Source organism: Pollicipes pollicipes, unplaced genomic scaffold, assembly GCF_011947565.3.
Source record: "Pollicipes pollicipes isolate AB1234 unplaced genomic scaffold, Ppol_2.1 Scaffold_3087;HRSCAF=3621_pilon_pilon_pilon, whole genome shotgun sequence".
Classification (NCBI taxonomy): domain Eukaryota; kingdom Metazoa; phylum Arthropoda; class Thecostraca; order Pollicipedomorpha; family Pollicipedidae; genus Pollicipes; species Pollicipes pollicipes.
The window spans coordinates 37,674,913-37,684,394 of NW_023596225.1; the positions used below are offsets into that span (position 1 = coordinate 37,674,913).

The 9,482-nt window shown below is 50.8% G+C and overlaps 1 long non-coding RNA gene across 1 annotated transcript; it reads left to right on the forward strand.

Annotated features, from left to right (window-relative positions):
• The first annotated feature begins 792 nt into the window (after positions 1-792).
• Positions 793-4,369, forward strand: LOC119090420 (uncharacterized). The gene is made up of 3 exons (XR_005093224.1): positions 793-881; positions 3,245-3,383; positions 4,222-4,369. It is a non-coding gene; the product is annotated as an uncharacterized LOC119090420 (long non-coding RNA).
• Positions 4,370-9,482: the final 5,113 nt, after the last annotated feature.

The window sequence follows — 9,482 nt, forward strand, 5'->3', positions numbered from 1 at the left end:
CCAGGCAAAGCAACCTGACCAGAAATAAGTCAAAGACGTGAAATCAAGTCATCTACAAATCACTCAGCGATCTGGAAAGTTACCAGTGTTGCCTCGTAGCAATTTCAATGTCCGCGCCGTTAGTTGTGTAAGTTTATGTGGCAAATAAAAGCCCGTGCTCGTACCACAGTCAGCTGAGCGCTGGACATCCGGCCACTGAAGTGTTTGTCTAACATGAGTTGGCGCCATAGACACCTTACTCGATTATTTGGCTCCGGACTGGATCGCCCTATGTCGGCCAGACGGTCCGTTAGCCAGCCATCAACACCAAAACCGATCCCAGCCAAACATGCCTGGAGTAGGAAAACCCTAGGGGCTCGGCGGAAAAACTGCCTAAGGTTGTCGCATGCTGCCCGACTCATTGAATGCAAGTTATCCCTGGTAAAGTGTACATCATTTGGGTCCCTCAAAGTTATTTCTCCGCAGCTCTTTACAATGTTTTATCAGTAAATGGTCGACAAATTGTTTCCGATTGCAAACTGAACGTTTTTTCTGAACCTACGAAACATAATCAATGGCGCAAGTCGGCGTGGGATATAATTGCACGTACCGCCGTTGTCATTTAAACACCAGGTGCTTTTCAGAAAGTCGTGTCGATATGAGCATATTTCTCTCCTATGCGTAGGTGTTTCCAACACACAGCCAATGCACATGCTATTTAAAAACCTGTCCGTCATTCTGGCACATGCTATGCAGCGTCAAATGGTAATCCATTCATTCGTACTTCGAGTTGTGACTATTTCAGAAGCTGCAAGTGCGACAAGTGTGAATACCGGGGAGAGAAACTGGCGCTGCGGGTTCACCGTTCAAAAACACATCGAGACAGTGCTCGTAATAAGCAGGTAAGCTCAAACCTCGTTATAACTGGCCGCCTGCATTTTGATTCGTAGGCATAGGCCTGCGTTCTGTGTGCTATAGCCTATATTCGATGCGTGGTATATCATGTAATTGCATGCCCAACAAATTCACTCGTGTTTTCGTACCTGGGGCTTAGCTTTAACGTGGCCTGGCTCTCTACCTGACGTATCGACCATAAACTTGTATGAAATATTAGATATGCAGTGTGTGGTAAGGACAGATTGATTAAGTGTGTCGACAAGCAGTATGTACGTTGTGATTTATGATACGACTGGAACAGTACAGGTCGGTGAGTTCCGTGCGACCTGACTGTGTGGCACACGTATCAGATCGTAACTCAACGTTTCCTGAAGCGAGTGACCTAGTACGGCGCTATTGATGAAACTGTCGTCGGGAGCTTTTGTCATCACGCCGCTGATAGCAGGTGTGAATGGTTCAAGTAGCGCATTTTTATAGCGAGATCTGTGAGCGGTTTCCCAGGCGTTTTGGTCAGGTAGAATGGTTTGGGCGCATTGTAGTGTGGTTGAGAGCCGCCTTTGTCCTCAGCAATCTCTTAAGTTGAGAACACAGCCCTGCCAGTCATGTTTCTCATGAGCTATGTATTGGCAACTGATGATCGCCCTCTTCAGACCATTTGCATGCAGTGCATCTGCTGATGCATCGTTGGTCGATGGCTTCCCACCGTCTTACACGATTTTAAAGCATTCAGTTGAAGTGATTCATTTATTAATTATGTTAATTGATAAGTTAGATTCAATTGAAATCGATCACGTGTAGTCCATACATTTTTTGTTCAACCTTTCAGTTAGTATCAAGTATCAGTTAGTCTCGAAAAACGTACGTACAGCATATATGTTTGCCTTCGGCAGCAGAGTCAGCTTGGGCGGCGCGCTGTCCGCGTCTCAGGCCGCGTGTGCCTCGGGGCGCTGCTCGTTCCGAGCAGATCAATGCCGCTCTGTGGCTGACAGCGGAGCCTGTGGATGCGGACCTCGGCGCTCCGCCGGGCCACCTCCGTCCGGGTTTGGTCCCACCAACAGGCCTTGTCTGTCGCGCGTGGAGTCGTCGACTTCGGTCAACGGCCTGCGCCTCACGCCCGGCCGGAGCTGTCTCCTGGCCGGACTCCGCGGGTGCTCTCCGCCGCTGAAGACCGGCTGGCCTTGTGAGCCCGCTGTCGCTGCGAGTTGTTCTTGACTCGTCGCCACACAGCGTTGCGGGCGTGTGTCGACTCTGGTCGGCCCGGCGGTGTCAAGTCTGGCAACGGCTGCCAGTACTGCAGCCTGCCTGGCTTGCCGAGATTCTCAGACATAAACCATTTTAAAAGTGTAATGCCCACGACTCAGGGGGATGGTGGATGGTTTAGCTCAGTAAGCGAGCGTTTGTCTCACGACCAAGCGCCTCGGAGTTGCTGCCGCCTGGCTCCGGCTAACCGTTCCGTCGCCCTCGGCAATCGGCTTGGGGTGACGTCGATGCTAATTAACCGTAGCGGGGTGCCGGGTAGTGTAGTGGTTAAGGCGCCTGCGTCAACCACTGCGCGTCTGGGAAACCAGAGGTACGGGGTTCGATTCCCCGCGGTGTCCGCCCTTTCTGCCAGGGTGAGAGGCAGGCGACGCCATATAGCCTCAGCAGCTGAGTGCGTCGTAAAGCCCCAATGACATAACTAACCATAGCTGTTGAGTGCTTGGTAAGGCCCTGCCCACAGGGCGCGGATCCAAGGGTTGCGCTCGAGCACTGGGGCCCGGCCGCACACGTCAACTTACGTTTTCCAATTCCACCTCTGACCTCCCGCCGTCCAGCTGCGCGCGTCTCGTGTCAGTGCTGCGCGCTGTCCTGGTCTGGGCCTGGTCGCCAATCGTGTTTCGCGGCTTGTTAAGCATTGTAAAGCTACTTTTCCTTGTTTCAAAGAGAAGAAGCTGTTTTTGTTCGCATTACAGCGTTGCAAGATCATTTGAACACAAGCAGGGGATAGTAAACATCCTAGCACTGATACAGCACAATTTACGAGGGTTCCGATTTTCTATGCTGAAAACTGCAGTATCCTTTGATCAGTGCTGGGAAAGATGAAACCTTCTAGATAGTAGTGCTACTGGGCCAAGCCGTGTCACTCGTCGCGGCAAATTTTTGAGCTGTTTTCGTAATGCTGTCGGCCTGGTACCTTGATAGTAAAAATATGTTTAATGAACAGCGATATGACTCAAGGATTTTGCCTCGCTACCACAGTATAGTCTTGCTGTTGGGAGCGATTTTCATGCCATTTATTTGTAAGTACCAGTCTGCTGTATTGGACGTACAGACAAGGACATCTCAGATTTCCTGATTCATTTAACATGCGGCACGCTATTGTCTGCAGATATGCAAGGAGGTTTCGGACGGGGAGCCTTGCACGGAAACCTTCTGGTCGGTGATCGGTCTCAGAGAGCATCTCGCCAAACGGCATGGAATTGATGCGGCGACCCACTCGCTGACAGAGGAGTTTAGTTCCGTGGATGGTACGTGAACAACATACAAACTGCATATCCGTAGCGTCTTGTCGCTTTGATGTGGGCTTATGATCGGTTCACCTGCGTTGTGTACCCAAGACATAGCTGATGGAATATTTTTGTTTGCATATTTTTGAAACCTTAAAACAGTAAGATGTGCTCGCCGCATCCACCGACAGTAATGTTCATCGTCTACGTCAGCTGGATGCCCTCGCTGAACGCGATCGCCGGTCCTCCGTTGCGTTACCATCGTTGCGTAGAAATGTCGTCAAAAACTCTAACAGTGTGCAGTTATAGCTTTGCTGATCATATTGGTTAATCAGTCCAACGTTGTATATCACAGCGAAATTAGCATAAGTTGGTAGAGCGTGCTAGCTTGCGGAATGTATTTCCAGTTTAGATGGTGCTATGCTGTCATAGGCATTTTCTCGTCATTCCTTGTTTATGACATCTAAGCCATGTTGCTTTGCGAAAACGTTCACATCCCTTCACCCCATTATCGTTGATTGACGGCGGTGTGTGGCATATGACGTAATCAGGGATAGATTTGTCGTAAGAAGATTTTGTTTGTGGTAGATTTGATGTTGGTTACCAAACATTCCTACTCCATTGTACCATGCAAGATTATCTGCCTTCTGCATAAGGCGTTCGAAATTGTATTTTAGCATACAGGAACCACAGTCATTGTCATCTCCAACATTTGTGACAAACAATCCATGTTGAATTTATTGTGATATTTAGCCCAACATATATGTATGTTCGTCATTTCAAAGATCTGGCCGGTGTTTGAAAGCCCACGCGCGGCTTAGTTTTTAAAAGGCATGCTGAAGAAATCACCATGTTTCAGAATTTCAGGCTTGGAAGGCCCAGTACGAGGCAGCCAATGGGGTGGTGTACAACATCGCCTCCAGCCGACCCCGGAGCGGTACAACGGCCCGCTACTTGTGCTCCCGGTCCGGCGTGTACGCACCGGCAGGAACCGGGAAGAGACGGCTCAAGTCGCAGGGCACGTGCAGCTGGGCTGCCGCTGCACGTCGGACGTCGTGGCGACTACCCGGGAGGACGGCACGGTGCTTGTGAAGGTGCATCCGTTCCATTACGGTCACCCCACCGACATGAGTAACATACCGCATGTCAGGATCCCCGAACTACATAAAGCTGCCATAAAAGGTGAGAACGGAGAAAACGTATGTTTGGAGTGTCGCAGGCTAGTGCCACAGACTTTTGACTTTATTCGGACATAACTAGTGTCCTGCGCGAGTGCAACTCACAAAGTTTCAGGTGTTAACATGCGAGCACATTGGGATGCCCGATTGCACGTCGCGGTTAGGAACGCTTGAAATTGCCAGCACGTTGTAAGCCGTCGGCCTCACTGAAAGCGAACGACTGTCTTCACACTCATGTGCGAATGAATGCAGAAACAAACGCCCAACGTTGCCGTCTCCACTTCCAGAAAAAGCTGCTGAATGATGTGCCAATGTCGCGGATTATTAAGGACGTGCGGGAGACGTTCGGAAGAGACGTGGCGGCAGGCACCAGCGCCAGTCGGACGTACTGGCTGCAGCGGCGGGACTTGCATAACATGTGCCGGTCGGTCGGCGTCACGGCGGCGAGCCTTGGGGAGCACCCGCGCGACACCAGGGGCGGCTGCACCCGCAAGACGGCATTGGGACTTCGGACCTCTGGTGGCATCTCTACGAATATCCATGTGAAAGCTTTTCAACGGGTCCTTAAATACCAGCACCTCAACGGAAAGATGAACAAGAGGGTTGACGAGTAAGCAGCATTTGAAACATCACCCTCATCCCCTTACACACAGCACAGTCCACATGCAGTGAGTTTGGTTTTGTTCATCGGTACAAGCGGTGGCGTCAGCGGGTTTTAAGGCGTGTAGGCCAGCCCGGAACACGGTCGGGACGTCGCTGCTCTCTGCAGCCCCGCTTGCAACGCAACAACGTGAAACGTTTATGATTATTTTTGGTTTTCCTTATAGTATAATGGCACATGGACACCTTGGCCAGGCTTTTGGGGGCGCCGGTAATGCAGTGGTTAAGTTGCGTAACGGGTTCTAATACATATTACGGTTTGCTGTCTGCGACGGGTTATTCCGTGGCAATGTGTGATGGCGCGGTAGCCGAGTGGTAAGAGCGTCCGGTTGTCACGTAAGAGCTCGGGTTCAAATTTTGGTTTCACTTTGGCCCCGAGCGCCGACGTGGCCTACACATTCACTGGCGCTTCAGATCAGGGTGTGCGACGACGCGTCGCACTCTATTATGAAAGAAAAAACGGCGCGAGTGTGCGGATCCTTGTTAGTACGCACGTTAGTAGGTGCGTTAGTTCCTACGTTATTGCGTGCGTCAGTACGGCAGTGCGTAGTTTGGTTTTTACGAACCGCGTATAGTTCGCGGGGATTTTCAGAGCCGCTTCAGCACTCTTGGTATCGACTGGCGTATTATATGCACAGCAGCTTTGGTGAATTGATCATGTGAACCAAAAAGGAACTGGTTCATGAGGTATATCGTTCGTCACTTGTACGCACGTGTAATGAATTTACAACACTCGCGTCCACCCAACAAGGATTATGATAAAGTGCGTTGTATACGGGTATTGTTTACCCATGTATACTCAGCACGTATTTTTCCCAGCCTCGTGTGTCCCGGAATGCATCCCCTCAGTGCAGTTTCACTTTTCGAATTGCTTTTTCCACCAATTGTAAAGAAAGCATTGATGAGAATCAATACTGGTTTGGATGGGAACTTTTGCCTTACAAGACAAAAATTAAGATCCGGGCTAGTTTTGAACAGTTCAGTGAAGCGTATTGAAGAGAAGTCACATGCGTTCCCATTAAATGCTTTCCGCTGCCTGTTTGATGCGATAAATCATATTTCACTGCATTTCAGGCGCACCGCAGCTCTTCTCGACATCGGCACCGACCGCATGGTCAAGGTGAGCCGCAGGCAATTGTGGCAAACCCCGAGCCCGGACGGCACAAGATCGCCAAGCGGCACACCGCCGCGGCAGCTCTGGTGGCTTCCGGCAGCCCCCAGCGCTCTGTCCGTCCCGGGCAGCCTGCCGCCAGTGTGGACGGTGGCCAGCACCGCCACGACGCCAGCCCACACTGTGGAGCTGGAGCATCGGCGCTGCACCGACCCCGGCTGCGACCGGCGGTGCCGGGAGTGTGGCGTCCTGCGCGCATCAGTTCCGTTGCGAGTTGCTCCGACTGGGTGGACCAGAAACTAGTATGCAAACATATCACTGGTGTGTCTCCTGGTCCCTGAGATGGTCGCTCAGCTGGGGCAACAGGACAGCTGTCCTCAGAGTCCGGACATCCGTCTTCCTGACACACCAGACTCGCCCGCCGCCGGCCATCGAGCAACCAGACAGCCTCAGTGCGTACCAGCAGCGCGTTCTGGCGAAGTACGCTGAACAGTCCGCGCGCGTGACCTCCACCACGGACGACGTGCTGAGGCAGGTGGATGCCAAGCTGCGGGAGGTGGACCGGCTGCTGGCCATTGGCGCTACCCCGGTCGGAAAGACCACCAGCGGACCGGTGCGGGGTAAAAGTCAGACAAAGCACCACCGGGATCAGGCGGCGGTCCGCCTTCAGTCCCTCACGCCCGAGACTCGCAAGGTCACAGTCCTCCCAAGGCACAGCAGCTGGCGCGGGCAATCAGGGTCATGTGACTTCGCTTTGTGATGAGGACGTCGGCCCGAAGCGGTCCTCCGCGCCCATGAGGGCATGGCTGACCTGGCAGGCAGCCGGGTGATGAATGGTAGCTGTTGGCGGGTCATTGTATCCGGATACTGGTACCACCTACCGTAATATAATGGAGGCAGACGCCAGCCGTGTTTAAGTCTACGCTGTAGTGGGAACGGAAGAAAAGGTACACCTGAGCTCCTTCCAACACACGTCGTAGAACCGATGGCGGCATCATCTTGAAACTTTCAGTAGCGGTCTGCCATGGAGCTGCTCATCGGATGGGAGTACGTATTTTAGAAATTTAATTCAAACCTTTTGAATGGATGGATTGGTGGGATCGGAGCTCGCGTTAAGCGGTGGGTTTTTTCGACCGTGGCCCGTACCATGCGATCGCTTAATTCCTGACAGATGACATAAGTGTGTGGTGAGATTTTAACGTGCCGGATGTCGGGGCCGGTCCGTCCTGCCCTCTGACGTCCACTGAATCTTAAGCACGTCCTAAGCCGGCCGTAGGTCACACTTGCCGAGACCAAATGGCGAGCGCCCTAAAAGCGACCCCGAACCCGCCCCGCCTCGGATGGGTGGATCGGTGAACCCAGCTCAGGTCAGCTGAGTCATCTGGATTGACAATGAAATGCACCTAAATTGAAAGTCAATTTAAATGGACTTACATTGTATGGGCTTTGAACTGAGAAAGTCATTTGCATGACCATTCTGTGCAGCCCGCAATCATGCCCTTTCAAGGCTCCAAGTCTTGCCTCGTCAAGGTTCGTCCGTTTCGGTGGCAATTCTGACACCAGTCTTGCAGCAACTCTGACGTCATAAAAACGCCCCATGGCAAACGAAAACGCATTGCAGAACATGGCTACTCAACGGTAAAATGTTGTTGTCTAGAGCGCTTTTTTTCGCGCTTCAAAGCTCGCCAATAGGGACAAGTCAGCTACTATGGCATATCCGATGCTTGCCTTGATATCAATAAACGAAGCGTTCCGTTTATTTCGCTTTTGAGGATCCTGAAGCACACATCGGATATAATGAAATGAGCTCACTGAAAAATATTGGCATACTTGTAAGTGCAAAGGACTGCTGTAGACAACAAATAACTTTTTACTAAACATGCTCCTCGATACGTCATTGTTTGATTACGCCATGCATGTTTCGTATGACAGCACTTATTTGTAGTACTTCAGTCCCCCGATAGGTGGCTGGAGTTATCCTGAACGTGTGTAAAACCAAATATCGTGAGGCGCCCGCGTCTAAGCACTTTCTCGGGATGTTCGTGCATGTCTGTCCGTGAGTTTAAGGTGTTTACTTGTATTTGCATTCTCTGTTAAAGTGCTTTTCTTAAAACGACTTTCACATTTCAAGATATTGAAGCAAGCATCAGACATGAAGCAAGCTCCCATGTTACCCTATTGGTGTACATTTAAGTGGAAAAGACTGTTCTAGGCAATACAGTTCTATGTTTTGTCAACATGCTCCTCAATGTGTCATGATTTGCTTGCGTCACCATACCTTGCACAGCATTGATGGAGAGCCTATTGGCGGCAACTATCTCTAGAAATCGTATTCACGAACGGCAGAGATAAACCAGTAATTACGTTTTTGGCCTTCATTGCCACGTGGCTTATGAAATGGCAGGACATAAATAGCGTTATTTTGACGTCATGGATGCCAAAGCGACTGAAATACTCTCCCTGGCATACCTGTTCCCATTTTCCCGGGCGTATAGCTCAGAAAATAAAGGTCTTCAAGATGGCTATTTCAGTTGACAGCCCCATATAAATGTGGAACGCTCCCTTTAAGTTAGCGATTTCAAACTTTATTTTTGTTATATCTGGGAAGAATGTTCAACCGTTTGTATTGTGTGGCACAAATTGTAATTCACATGAGATCATCGTACCCAATTATCCTCTTTCTTGCTTTATCCTGAATCCTCGCGACGCCCGCTTGTCCAGAGCAGGCTGCATACGTCAGCCCAGAGTGGCCGAGAGGCCCCTTGGGAAGGGGGCCCCGACCGTGTGCCCAGCGCACATTCCGAGGAGTCCCTGCGTGGGCTGTGAAGCTCGGCGGTTTTGTCGCCCCCCCCCCCCCCCTACCCCTAGGCGCATCAGTCCATGTTCGCCCGTTAGCCATCTCTTTCATTCCATAGCCCCTGAATGATCACTTCTGTGGGAAAGGACTCTTATTTCAAATACCAATTATGATAGCAGATTGCATAGCTCGCCCGCCTTGATGTAGCCCAATCGACGTCGTGATGCTGCTGAAAATTGTCCTGACAAACACCAGATGTTGAACGAACCATTAAAGGGAATGTTTCGCATTGAAGATATATAACTTAGCATCAGGCATGATCAGCAAGCTTACTTGTAACCATTCGTATACGTTTAAAGTGTAAACGACCGTTT